This window comes from Oryzias latipes, chromosome 1, assembly GCF_053564925.1.
Source record: "Oryzias latipes strain Hd-rR chromosome 1, Olatipes_Hd-rR_3.1".
Lineage (NCBI taxonomy): Eukaryota > Metazoa > Chordata > Actinopteri > Beloniformes > Adrianichthyidae > Oryzias > Oryzias latipes.
Window position 1 is genome coordinate 31,434,178 of NC_136237.1, and position 14,076 is coordinate 31,448,253.

The 14,076-nt window shown below is 43.6% G+C and overlaps 1 long non-coding RNA gene across 2 annotated transcripts; it reads left to right on the plus strand.

Annotated features, from left to right (window-relative positions):
• Window positions 1-7,669: 7,669 nt before the first annotated feature.
• LOC111947620 (uncharacterized) lies at window positions 7,670-13,499 on the plus strand. 2 transcript variants are annotated; one of them, XR_013658450.1, is made up of 5 exons: window positions 7,852-8,978; window positions 9,095-9,473; window positions 9,714-9,857; window positions 9,971-10,038; window positions 10,134-13,499. It is a non-coding gene; the product is annotated as an uncharacterized LOC111947620 (long non-coding RNA). The 2 variants fall into 2 exon arrangements; XR_002873480.2 differs by having other exon boundaries at window positions 7,670-9,473.
• The last annotated feature ends 577 nt before the right edge of the window (window positions 13,500-14,076 follow it).

The window sequence follows — 14,076 nt, forward strand, 5'->3', positions numbered from 1 at the left end:
AACAAAATGTCCTATTTGTAAGCATTATTTACTTCAACCAGACGCTTTCCAGGAAGTGAGAGAAACTTACACTGACCGTAAATAAGGCTCAGCCACAGTCTAAATGTAAGAATTAACAGGAAACCCACACTGACAAGCTATGAGCCTCAAAAAAGCCTAATGACGCAAACAGGTTAGACTTGTAGATAACTGTAGTCTTACTGAAAAGATTTCTTCCAAATTAAACTTTCACCAGACAAAACATGTTTATTGCATGTTTAGAATTGATTTAATTGTACATTTTGTACAAATAAATGATGGTAAAACTAGCCTAAATAAACTTATGTAGACAGGAAGCCCACTGGCATAATATGCAGCCTCTCACCCAGCGGTAACAGTTTCACATGCGAGCTGATTCAACACACAGATAAGTGCAAAGTCTCTGTGAGTTCTACCTGTTAGGATGAAAGATCAGGTTAAAAAAGACACCACTGAGTATTCTAGGTATTTTATTATCCAACTTTATGTTAAATGGATATAATTAAAATGTCCTTTTTTTATATAATGTAATGTTTTTTAAACTGTCAGCTCCTCCTTCTGGCTCGTCAAAGTGTTCTTTTGGTGCTGATTTTTGTAAAGAGAACAAAACTTTAAGAACAAATTCTGAACTAGACCAGAAAAAAAGGACAAGTTTCTTTCTTTGTGGTTGTTTATTTAAAGATATTCTTACATCATATTTACAAAAAGTACAAAGTCAAACCAAATGGAAATCTTTTGGCATGTAAAGCTCACAGGAAACCCACAACGACAACAGCCCCTTAAACAACTGCAGATTGAATCATGCAGACAGATGGAAAGAGCAGATAAGTTTGATCTATTGTACTTAAATGTTGTTGTCACCTTTCAAGACATCCCTTCAGGATTCACCAGAGCAAATCAAGTTATCGCAGTAATGGGAGTTACTTACACACAAATAAGTGCATTTTTTTTTAATCCCACTAATCTCATTTTTATTTAAAATCTATTATGTAAGGGATGATGCCTGATGAGGTGTCCTTTTGACACAAGGCAGAACACAGGACTGGACTCAGATGCAGAGATTTAGATCGTTTTAATTTCTTAGATCTTGATAAACTAGGCTTGGCTTTGTCAAGGAGAAAACAAGACAATCAGGCACAGGACACAGGGAAACTCTGGCTATAAATACATGAGGAGGGGAAGCACAGGTGGAAACGATCAGGGATGACGAGGCAGGCTCAGCTGTGGGGAAACAGACAAGGGAAGGGAGAGGAAGGACTGAAACGAGAGGTGAGTTAAACCTACAAAATAAAACAGGAAGTTAAACGCGAGACAACACCAGAGACTGACAGGAACTTGACGAGACATGACAGAACCGCCCCCTTAAGGACCGACTCCTGACGGTCCAGGAGCCCCGGACCTGAAGAAGTCCGTCAGGAGAGACATGTCCACACTGAAGCGTTCCGGGATCCACTGCCGCTCCTCCGGACCGTAACCCTCCCAGTCCACCAGAAACTGGCGACCCCGGCCCCTCTTCCTGACGGCCAGTATTTCCCGGACTGTGTACACCGGACCCCCTCCCACCATTCTGGGCGGAGGAGGAGGCTCCGCAGGAGGCACCAGGGAACTGTCCACCACCGGCTTGATGTTGCTAACGTGGAACGTGGGATGGACTCTGAGGGACCGGGGCAGACGAAGACGAACCGCAGCAGGATTGATGACCTTGGTGATGGGAAATGGCCCCACAAACCGCGGGGCCAATTTCCTACTCGGGACGTGTAGATTATGATTCTTGGCCGAGAGCCAGACCTTCTGTCCGGGATGGTAATCTGGAGCGGGACGCCTGCGGCGGTCAGCAGCCGTCTTGACCCTGTCCCGTTGTCTTTCCAGGACCTGTCGAGCGGCAGCCCAGATGCGACGACAGCGGCGGACCAGGGCGTGGACCGACGGAACCGAAACCTCAGATTTCAGCACCGCAAACAGAGGGGGTTCGTAGCCGAAGACGCACTTGAAGGGCGAGAAGCCTGTAGCCGAGGTGGGTAAGGTGTTGTGAGCGTACTCCACCCAGACCAGATGCCTGCTCCATGTCGAGGGATTCTGGGAGACCAAGCACCGGAGGCCGGTTTCCAGCTGTTGGTTGAGGAGTTCAGTCTGGCCGTTGGACTCCAGATGGTAACCTGAGGTCAGGCTGGCCTTAGCGCCGATGAGCCGACAGAACTCCCTCCAGAACCGGGACACGAACTGCGGACCCCGGTCCGATACAATGTCCTTGGGGAAACCATGGTACCTCACGATCTGGTTCAGGAAAATGTCAGCTGTGGCCCTGGCCGAAGGCAGTCTAGGCAGGGCGATGAACCATTTTTGAGAACCGGTCCACAACCAACAAAACAGTGTTGTGACCACGTGAGAGGGGAAGGCCTGTGACAAAGTCCATGGAGACATCCGCCCACGGTCTGGAAGGGATGGGAAGAGGCTGTAGGAGTCCCATGCGTCGTCCGGTGGATGACTTATTCCGGGCACAGACTGAACAAGCGGAAACGTACTCCCGGACCTCCTGCTCCATGCATGGCCACCAGAACCTCCGGGAGATGGCGTGCATAGTCCGCCGCACTCCCAGATGACAGGAAAGCAGTGAGGCGTGGGCCCAGTGAATCACCCTTGAGCGTAGGTTCGGAGGAGCGAACAGGCGATTCCTCGGGCACCCACTGGGCGTCAGCACCCCACCGTTAGCCTGCCTTACATCTGATTCTATCTGCCAAGACACTGCTCCAACCACACAAGTCAGCGGAAGGAGAGGTTCCGGTTCTTTGGCAACAGGCGCGGGGTCGAATCGGCGAGACAGGGCATCCGGCTTGACGTTCTTGGACCCCGGCCTGTAAGAGAGGATAAAAGAAAAGCGGTCAAAGAACAGTCGCCAACAAGCCTGGCGAGCGTTAAGTCTCTTAGCGTTCCGGATATACTCAAGATTTTTATGGTCCGTCCAGATGATGAAGGGGTGCTCGGCCCCCTCCAACCAATGCCGCCACTCCTCCAGAGCCACCTTGACCGCCAGCAACTCGTGGTTGCCGACATCATAATTGCGTTCTGCCGATGACAGACGCCGAGACAGGAAAGCACAGGGGTGCATCTTCCCATCCTGTTCAGACCGTTGGGACAGGACGGGTCCGATCCCCTCATTGGACGCATCCACCTCCACCACGAACTGCCGGTGTGGGTCAGGCAGGGTAAGCAGCGGAGCCGATGTGAACCGGGGTTTCAGAGCTCGGAAGGTGGTCTCGGCCGCCGGTGTCCATTGGAACTGCATACGTGGAGACGTGAGGGCATGGAGGGGCGCAGCAATGGAGCTGAAGCCCCGGATAAAGCGTCGATAAAAGTTCGCAAGCCCCGGAAACTGCTGGAGTTTCTTACGGCTGTCAGGAGACGGCCAGTCCATCACTGCGCTGACCTTGGCAGGATCCATCTCCACTGTTCCTGCAGACACTATGAACCCTAAAAAGGCGACGGTGGAGACATGGAACTCACTCTTCTCTGCCTTAACATAGAGATGATTCTCCAGTAGCCACTGAAGAACCGCAGAGACATGGGAGACGTGAGAGTCTAGGTCGGGGGAGTAAATAAGGATGTCGTCTAAATAGACGTACACGAATCGGTCCAAGAAGTCTCTGAGTACGTCATTTATCATGGCCTGGAACACTGCGGGAGCGTTGGTGAGCCCAAAAGGCATGACCCGGTATTCATAATGTCCTCTGGGTATATTGAAACCGGTCTTCCACTCGTCTCCTTCCCTGATCCTGACCAGATGATAGGCGTTACGGAGATCTAGTTTGGTAAACACCTTGGCCTGCTGGAGCTGGTCAAAAACAGAGGACATAAGTGGCAACGGATATCTGTAGTCTGTAGTCTATGCAGGGTCTGAGGGTCCCATCCTTCTTCCCGACGAAGAAGAAGCCTGCTGCAGCTGCGGATGAGGAAGGACGGATGAGGCCCGCTGCCAGAGAGTCATCGATGTACTTATCCAGAGCCTGACGTTCGGAAGCTGAGACTGGATACAGACGCCCTTTTGGAATAGTGGAACCTGGAACCAGGTTAATGGCACAATCGTAGGGGCGATGAGGTGGAAGACTCAGAGCTTACTGAAGACCTCCGCCAGATGATGGTAACACGGGGGTACCTTCTTCAGGTCCGGGGTCTCTGGACCTGAAGCAGGATGAACAGGTTTATAGTTCATGTTATTTCATTTACCTGGGGGTCTGGAACTTTGGTGTTTGTCACAATCTGGCCCCCATTCCAGAATTTTCCCCGTTGACCAGTCCACTCGGGGACTGTGCTCACACAACCAAGGATACCCTAGGACCAGCTGCCTTGAGGAGCACTCGAATAGGTGAAATGACATGAATTTAGTATGGTTATTTATGGACAGTCAGAGAGGTTCAGAGACGTGAGTGATGTTAAAAAGACCTCTTCCGTGAAGACCACGGGCCTTGATAGGTCTGTCTAGGAGTTGAGGTTTTAGTCCTAAACCGACTGCCAGCTTCCAGTCCATTAAGCTGACGTCAGCCCCTGAGTCTATGAGTGCTGTGAGAGCTGTGGTGACGCCGTGGTGGGTCACCACTAGGGGCGTGAGGCTCCGTGTGCGTCTGTCTGCAGCAGTGATTTGACTCACCGTCGCAGGGTTCTTCATGGGGCAGGAGAAAACCAAACGACCGTGCTCTCCGCAGTAGAAGCACAAACCCTCCCGCTGGCGGCGCCGTCGTTCCTCCGTCGTAAGTCGCGCACGTCCCACCTGCATGGGTTCGTCACTGCGGTCCGCTGAGGAACGATGCGGATCAGCCGTGAAACGAGGGAAATCCCTCCTGTCCGTGAACTCAGCCCAGTGAGAAGACCCGCCTCCTGAGGGTCCGCTGCTGCGTCGGGAAGCCAGCTCACGGATCCGGTTGTCTGTTTGGATGGCCAGACCGATCAGGGAGTCCAGACCCAGAGGTAAGTCCAAAGGTATGAGCTGCTCCTGGATGCGCGGAGCCAAACCCTTGAGGAATACGTCATACAGCGCCACCGAGTTCCACCCGCTCTCGGCCGCTAAGGTGCGAAATCGAATGGCGTAATCACAGACAGAGTCCCCACCTTGGCTATTGCTGGTCAGCTCCCGCGCTTTGTCCCGGCTGGTAGACACCAGATCGAACGTGGTCTGAAAAGCCTCCTGGAATGCAATGAGAGACGAACAGAGCGGAGAGTCGAGAGCCCACTCGGCCATGGCCCAAGCACGAGCCCTCCCCGATAAATGGGAGATCATGAAGGCGATCCGAGCTCTGTCTGACACAAAGGCATGGGGGGAATGTTCAAAATGAATGGAACAGTCTGTCAGAAAGGGCTTACATAGTCCCTGCTCCCCCGAGTAACGATCGGGGGGGGCTATCTTGATTTCCTGAGTCCTGGCAGGCATGGTGGGAGAGGGAGGAACAGGGATGGATGCAGAAGCACCCGGAGGTGTGGTGATCCAGGGCGGACCCTGGCGGAGATCCTGAACATGGGTGGAGACCTGCACCATGTGAGATGCCAGGGCCTTCTGGAAGTCCTCCTGCTGAGAAAGGCGGGCTTCCAGGGGTTGTAGAACTGAAGTTAAATCGCTGCGCTCTGCTGAGTCCATTCTGGCCTGATTGTACTGACACAAGGCAGAACACAGGACTGGACTCAGATGCAGAGTTTTAGATCGTTTTAATTTCTTAGACCTTGATAAACTAGGCTTGGCTTTGTCAAGGAGAAAACAAGACAATCAGGCACAGCACACAGGGAAACTCTGGCTATAAATACATGAGGAGGGGATGCACAGGTGGAAACGATCAGGGATGATGAGGCAGGCTCAGCTGTGGGGAAACAGACAAGGGAAGGGAGAGGAAGGACTGAAACGAGAAGTGAGTTAAACCTACAAAATAAAACAGGAAGTTAAACACGAGACAACACCAGAGACTGACAGGAACTTGACGAGACATGACACCTTTATAAGAAAATAAATGACAACTCAAAGACCTGATCGTGTCGGATGATTTATTCCGCAAAGTCCATTCATTTCTGACACTAGACAACAATAAAAAGCGGACCATTTGCATTGCGCCTCGTTGTCATGGTAACAGCTACAGAGCCCTGCACCGACCTTATTCTGCTGCAGCTGAGGAGAGTGGTATATGTACTGATTATCATGGTAAGTTAAGCAATGCATCATTTGAAAGGGTAAGTTCATCTTCTCTGGGGCCTCTTCCTCATGTTTCATTTCCTCCTGAAGCTGCATTCACACTCAATGCTTTTTGAGCCAATCAGGGATCCAGTTGCCCGAGCCTGTTCTGGCTACTGTTTGGCGAAGGCGGGATAGACCCTATAAAGGTCGCCAGCCTGTCACAGGGCACAAGGGGTTGAAGCAGTCATGCTCACTATGCCAGCTGCTGGGCGGTTGGTTGGCGGGGTATTTTTGTTCAATTCAATTCAATTCAATTTTATTTGTATAGCCCAAATTCACAACAACAGTCGTCTCGATGGGCTTCGTATCGGCAATTGAAAAGTAAAACATAATATCAAAAGGATATATATATATATATATATATATATATATATATATATATATATATATATATATATATATATATATATATATATATATATATATATATATAGATACACTATACCCGTATGACGTTGTTACACTTGATTCTAAACCTAAGTAATATTTTATTGATAAGATAATCAAGGTTTACTGCCCAGACACTAAGAATAGAAAGCATTCACTACAGAGCAGAAGACAACAGTGTTTACAGTGTTTTTGGGGGTGTTCATGTTGAATCCAGGGGATGAATGTGCTGAACAGGCACTTTGACTCCCAACAAATAGCAATATCTCCTTCTAGTGGAACAAAAAGAGAATGTAATGTTATGGAGGTATAAAAATGCCTTATTTGGGTGGACTGTATAGATTAGATTTGAAAAATAGTAGTAATGACTCATTGTTATTTAGATAAATATTTGAAAACCACACTTTACATTTTCCCACTGATTTTGCCACAAAACTAAACAAAGATGAACTATGTTTAACCTCTTAATGTCTCAATTTATTTCCAATTATATAAAAACTATTATTCAGTGTTTCCAAGGTGATACTAAATGAGGCTTAGATTTAATGGAATGTTGCAAATAAGCGACATATGGTGCAAAAGGATTAAAACAAGGTATTATAAGTAACCCATTTTAACCAAAATAAAAAGATAAATGGCTAATTTTTATAGGCCTATGTTTGCACATAGTGATGCAGAGAGGTCTGAGCTAAAGTGGCATACCTCAAAAACCTAATAGTTGTGGTAGCACACAGTAGCATCAAGACATGAAAACTGCAAAGATGCTTGTTTCTAAAAGCAAACACTGAAGGAAATATGTTCTAATTAACTGACCTGTGCAGTTAAGTAGCACAGCATCCTAGAACAGTATCCAGTCCTATGTGATTAATGTTGCTGCTCTTTAGATGCAAAGTCACTGTGATGCAAAGCTGCATCTTGGCTGGACACACATTAAAATTATGTACATTTTGTCTATTCAAATGGTAAATGGTGTATACTTATATAACGCTTTTCTACCCTATTTCGAAGGCCCAAAGCTCTTTACAGTCACAGTCCCTTCACCCATGCACTGACAGATTCACACACGCATTCACACACTGAAGGCGGCTCCACTGCCGAACACTGGTACCAACCTTCTACGAGAGGCAAGGTGGGGTTCGCTGTCTTGCCCAAGAACACTTGGACATGCAAAGGCGAGAATTTTAATTTGCAATTACTGTCATGGGTCGGCCGCCCTACCGCAGCATCACAGCCGCCAGTACTGCAAAAGTTTAAAAGAACAGTAAAAATATGTTAATGTTCAAATATGATCAGTAAATTTTATTTAGATACTGGTTCAGAATGAAGGTGTAAGAAAAAGAAGGACATGAAGGGAGGAAACAGCAGTCCTGATTTCCAAGAAATTTGGACAATCTTTCTTATTGAAATTGCACCAAAGCTTCACTTAAAGGGTGTTGGTACGACAAAAAAAAGTAAATATTTGAAATGTACCTCAGTTTTGTAAGCTTTGGTTTCATCCTCACCACGACAAACGCAGCCCAGAGAGAAACATGAAACACCATAGGAGCTATAAGCAGTTTTAACAGCCTTCTTTATGTGGTTTGACTCTGTTGAATAGGTTTTATAAGAATAAATGTATATGTATTAAAATTTCAACAAAGACCCAGAAGTCATTTTGTTACTGAAAGACTGCCAATAAGATCATCCGTGTTTGATGTTGGTGATTCCCAGTGTTTGTGCAGTAAATATATTGCATATAGAGCAATTAAATCTGGCAGAGAAAACAACATGAAAGACACTATGATGGGTTTTAAATTTAAGATCTTATCTGTCAAAATAATTGTAGACTTGTAAACCAATGTTGATCTGACGTAAAGAGAAAGTTACGGGTGAGAAACATTGAAGACATTAAATCTATCCAAAGATGACATTTCATACTAAGTAAACAAAAGTAATAAAGAAAATTCAACAAATTTGACATCTACTAAGTGGTTTGATATTTTCCAAATAGACAATGTCACGTGTCATGATGCTACCCAAAATGAATTATTTGACTTTGTTCCACAAAAAAAATTCTGTCAGGACTGAACATTAGTTCTTAATTTTGCACTGGAATGCTGGCATTACAGCTTTAACATAATCAAGGAGTCTCATCTTGATAATGATCAAGACTGTTATTTTTGGATTCAAACCAGCGTAGAGACCACAGAAAAAGAATGTTCCACTTAACCGACCAATCAAAAGCTGCGTCCCCTTCAGTGGAAAATCTGCGTAACTCAAGCTAAAGCTGTGAACACATCTGCTGTAAGAAACACCCGTACTCTTTACTGTTCATGATAACATCACTCATGGATCCTCTGCACATCATTCTGCCTTTTTCTCTGGGGTAACTTGTTCTTTTACTATCAGTCATAGTTGATTACGATTATTTTTTAACGACTTTACTGAATGTTATTTACAGTTATGAAAGAAATGATTTTTTTAATGTCATCTGTCTTCCAGGAACAGTTTCCTGCAGTTTTGACTGGACTTCTGCATCCGTGTCTGAGGTGACAGTCAGACATGGAGACAACATCACTCTCTATTGTGACTGTAAAATGGGAGACAGAGAACCGCCTGTGTAGTTCAGAAACTGTTTCAATGAGAGCCATCCTGTTCTTGTTCTAGATAGAGTATTTCTTTGCAAATTTAGGGAAAACTCGGTTTATATGGACAAATAATGATTCCTCTAAATCCTACGACCTGACGATCATCAATGTCACCTATTCTGATGAAGGTTTCTACTTTTGTGGAACTAAAGGAAAGAAGGTGGAAGACAAAGAAAAAATTGATATAAAGATGTGGTTTAATTACAGCAACATCAAGAGGAAACTTTCCATCAGTGAGTATTATACCAAAGTGTTTTTTTTATATTGTTTCATCTGAAAATGCAAATGTTAGGGAAAAATAACAATTTGGTCAATTTACATAGATATTCATATTTTCTGCTGTAACTCTCGTCATGATCTGAACCTTGAATTTTCTTATAAATATTCATTTGTGAACATTTTTTAATACTAATTTTAAAACGTTCCTTAATTGTTTAAGAAACTGTAACAGCTTTTTTTTGTTTTCTATCGAGATTCCAACAGGCCTCATAACTGTACCAGTGACAGTCAGCAGAACGATGGTGTGTGCTGGAAGCTGCTCTTCTCTGTGTGTCCGATCGTTTCTGTTCTCTCTGCTCTCCTTTCTGTTCTGGTTTACAGGATTTGTCAGAAATCAGGTATCTGCTGATCATATTCCTCCAATTGTTTCATCAGTTTAAAGGTTGATGCTGCACCTAAACATAAATCACACATGTTTGATGATTAAAATGATTTGTTCTCATTTCTACAGCTACATCTTCTCAAAATTCTGGAAAAAAAGAAAACACAAGAAATCTGACAAGACACACTCAAGAACAAGTAAGCAGCACCAATAGCTCATTAGGATTTTAAAGGTCTGTGGTTTGTGTGTTATTGTGATTTTAAAAATACTTCTCTACCTTTGTTACCTTCAGTAAGGCCGTGCAGTAACAAATTCCAGTCACTGATGGATACACACATTCACAAGCTGACGGCGGCAGAGCTATCGGGCGAGGTGCAGCTAGCCAGACCACCAGCAGCAATGTGGGGTTCAGTGACTTTCCAAAAAACACTCTGACACATGAACCTGCAACTTTAGAAGCAGAAGTCAATCTTTTTTTTTACATCTGTTTACGTTTAAAGTCCCATTAGTTCAAGGTGTGTAAAATTTGTTGACCCATCTCATTGGGGAGTGGTAAACTGCAAACCCAGCTGCGCTCGGAAACCCATTGGTGGTTTAACCCTCCCAATCCAATCACTTAGTGCTGAGGGTCAAGCACTGGTTCCCATTTTTAGAGTTTTTGGCATGGATTGGTGTGGATTTGAATTTATCACCCTCCAGTTTCAGGCTGGGCAACATTACCACAAGGCCACAGAGCTGGTTTACTAGAGTTTTGTAATTTTAGGCCTATGGAACAGGAAAAAGAAAAGGGAAAAACGTTTTTCACAGCTTAACATGACAGGTTAAGTTACTGAAGAAGAGTAACTTGGACCCAAAGATCATGGACAATTACAGACCTGTATCCAACCTACCATTTTTAGGAAAAATTATTGAAAAACTTGTTTTTATTCAATTACATGATTTTTTAAATGAACATAATGTTCTTGAAAAGTGTCAGTCTGGTTTTAGGACATCACAGTACTGAGACGGCCCTTTTAAAATTTTTAAATGATCTCAGACATAATTATGACTCGCAGAAACTTTCTGTTCTGGTGCTGCTGGATCTGAGTGCCGCCTTTGATACAGTGGATCACCAGATTTTAATTGACAGACTTAGGAGTCGGGTCGGCCTCTCAGGAACTGCTCTTAACTGGTTTCACTCCTATCTCACAGATAGACACTTTTTTGTAAGTATGGATACTCGTTCCTCAGGAGTCCATGAAATAGGTTGTGGGGTTCCCCAGGGTTCAATCTTGGGTCCAATACTTTTTAACTTGTATATGTTGCCTCTTTGGGATGTCATCAGGAGACACGGCGTTGACTTTCACAGCTATGCTGATGATACACAGCTTTACATCGCCGTGTCTCCTGATGACCTTGAACCTGTCAACACTCTTTTAAACTGCATTTTAGATATAAAGCTGTGGATGGCATAAAACTACTTGCAGCTCAACCAGGACAAAACTGAAGTTTTAATCATTGGTCCTGAAGACAAGAGAGAGATGATTTTACCCAAACTTAGGAATTTTAAATCTTCTCAGTGTGTGAGAAACCTGGGCGTTCTTTTTGACTCTGAGCTGAATTTTACTCCTCACATCAGAAACATTGTGAAAATAGGATTTTATCATCTCAAAAACATTGCCAGAGTCCGCCCGTTCCTCTCTCTTGCCAGCACAAAGATGCTAATGCATGCTTTTATTTTTAGTCGTTTAGATTACTGTAATGCCCTGCTCTCTGGTTTACCCAAAAAGTCGATCTCAAATCTACAACTTCTACAGAACTCAGCGGCACGAGTTCTGACGAGAACCAGAGGGCGGGAACACATTACACCGGTTTTAAAATCGCTGCATTGGCTCCCTGTGCGATTGATTTTAAAGTTCTTTTAATGGTTTATAAATGTTTTTATGGTCTTGGGCCCTCTTATTTAAATGATATTATTTTAAAATACGAACCCTCGCGGACCCTGAGGTCCTCTGGCACTGGCCTCTTAGTTGTCCCTAAGGTAAGGACCAAGACACATGGTGAGGCTTCATTCTGCCATTATGGTCCTCGCCTGTGGAACAGCCTGCCGGAGAACCTCAGGGCCGCAGAGACTGTAGAGGTTTTTAAGAAGAGGCTCAAGACCCACCTTTTTAGTCTGGCTTTTATATGACTTTGATCATTCCTTATGTCTTTTATTATTCATCTATTTATTAATTGAGGTATTTATTTACATATTTATTTATTTATTTATTTATTTATTTATTTATCTATTTATTTATTTATTTTCTTGTAAGGACTATTATTATCTTTGTTTCTAATATGCAAATCTTTTTATTGTTATTTTACCAATGACTTAGGTTATGTTTTAATCACTGACGTTTTTTATTTTTTAATTACTAACATTCCTATATCTTATTTTATTTTTTATCTTTTTCTATTTTTATTGTTGTTATTTTATGATCATTTTTATTTTTTATTCTGATGTTTTTTTACTCCAGTGTTTCCTCTTGGGGATCCATCGTTCTTGGGCACCACCAGCTTGACCTGTAGGGCGTGCCGTTGCTGTGGTGCCCGTTCTGGTTGGGCGGGCTGGGGTCCCACTCTGTGGTCTAATAGCCATGGATGGGGCCCTGGGCTGCCCTGTGTTGGGCGGGCGCTGCGGTAATGGCCCCTGTGGTCCGGCTGGGCCTTGGAATGAATGGATCCCCATGATATCGTTTCCTCACAGCAGTACCAAGCCAGACCTTCTTCAACTGCAGTTATTTGTTTCTGTTCACTGTTCTACTGGGGTAACTGGGTGGGTGGGGATGGGGGCGGGGGGTGGTGAGGGAGGGGTACCTTCTTTGTGGGATTGTCCTTTGTTTTCTGTTTTGAACAACTTTCATTTTTTATGACTGTTTTATCTGTTTTTATGTTAAGCGCTTTGTGTTTTTAACCAAAATGAAAGGCGCTATATAAATAAATAAAGTTTGAGTTTGAGTTTGAGGTTCACCAAAAGGCTGATAACGAGAAAACCTCAATGTTCAAAGCTCAAACCAATGTTTCAGTGCTTCTATGTCGGATCATGGTAAAGAGCCACAGTGAGGTTAGTGGGACAGAGGAGCACTTCTTTTAGAAGTTCTGAACTCCACCATCCCTCAATGAACAGGATGTTTGTTTTTTTGTTAGCCTCTTGTCTTTCTTTAACTTATGATTAGAAACAGAATAGTTAGACACTCCCTTTTGCATTTTATTTATTAAACTAACTTTTACCTTTTATTACATTAATGGCTTAACCTCGATTTACTATGTATTATCATCTCAAAATTATATTACACTCCAGACAGAGCACAACCAAGACTATTGTCTCGCAACATTCCTTTAACATCCTCCCTTTTTCATCTTTGTGTGTTCTGGTGTATGCGTTCTGGTAAATGTCTGCAAGAGATCTGACACTTTAGGTGCTCTTACCTTCGAGCATCTAGCCTGCAACAGTCTGTGGGTGTGTTTTTCACACCATGATCCATCGAATGAGGTTCTGAATATGCAAATGCAAGGTGTATATGCCAGGCCTTTTGCTGAACCCCTTTGTTCAGACTTTGAATGCACTTTGTTCATCTGTCTGTAACCCTGCGTACAAATCTGTGGTCCTTGTGCGGAGTAAATCTACAAAAGATAAGTAACTGTCTCTGAGTCGTTATTCTTTATTTCTGTGTGTTGGAAACTGAAAAGGGGAACAAACCTAATTTACCTATTTTACAGTCCTGTTTAGAATCTCCAGTTTCCTCACAATGCTTTTTAATAAACTCAAACTATTCTCAACAAATGAAAATGTTTCATTCCAGGATGAAGATGTCTGCTATGCTGCTCTAGAAATCCATCATCTATGAAATCCATCATCTATGAAATCCATCATCTATGAAACCACAGAGGAAGAGGACAACTCAGACTTCTTACTTTGGCACATATTCTACTGTCAATACATAAGCTATAGAACATAAACTAAAGTTCTATTGTTAAAACTTCTCTCATTTGGATCTTAATTGTAAAATTAGATCTTCATCATGATTTTCAATTTTTCCTTTCGCTATTTAGATAGTTTACCTGCAAAGAAATGCAGTTTTTATTAAAGAATGAATGACTTTTATGCATTTTACCCAAATATTTTACCGTAATTTTACTTCTAGAGAACTAACTTTGTCTAAATAAGAAAATTCAACTTTCTTGTTATTGAAAAATTGACTTGTTCTGCCCCC